Source organism: Chrysochloris asiatica, unplaced genomic scaffold (genome assembly GCF_000296735.1).
Source record: "Chrysochloris asiatica unplaced genomic scaffold, ChrAsi1.0 scaffold00159, whole genome shotgun sequence".
NCBI classification, from domain to species: domain Eukaryota; kingdom Metazoa; phylum Chordata; class Mammalia; order Afrosoricida; family Chrysochloridae; genus Chrysochloris; species Chrysochloris asiatica.
Genome location: NW_006408677.1, coordinates 518,651 through 519,043, shown reverse-complemented (window position 1 = coordinate 519,043; position 393 = coordinate 518,651).

The window sequence follows — 393 nt, the reverse complement described above, 5'->3', positions numbered from 1 at the left end:
TTGAACCTCTGGAAGTTCTCTGTCAATGTATGCTTGCAGCCATTTCTGTATTACCTTTAGTAAAACTTTACTCGCATTGGATATCAAAGAGATTGTCTGATGATTTCCGCATTCCATTGGGTCGCCTCTCTTTGTAATGGGCACAAATACGGATCTCTTCCAGTCAGTCGACCAGATAGTTGTCTTCCAAATTTCTTCCAGTGAGTGCCTCCTGTGCTGCCTCACTTTGTTGAAAGATTTCAATTTTTAGTCCATCAATTCCTCGTGCTCTGTTCTTTGCCAATTCCTTCAATGCACCTTGCTTGGACTTCCTCTTTCAGTATCATTGGCTCTTGATCATATGCTACCTCTTGAAACAGTTGAACATGAACCATTTCTTTTGGTACAGTGACT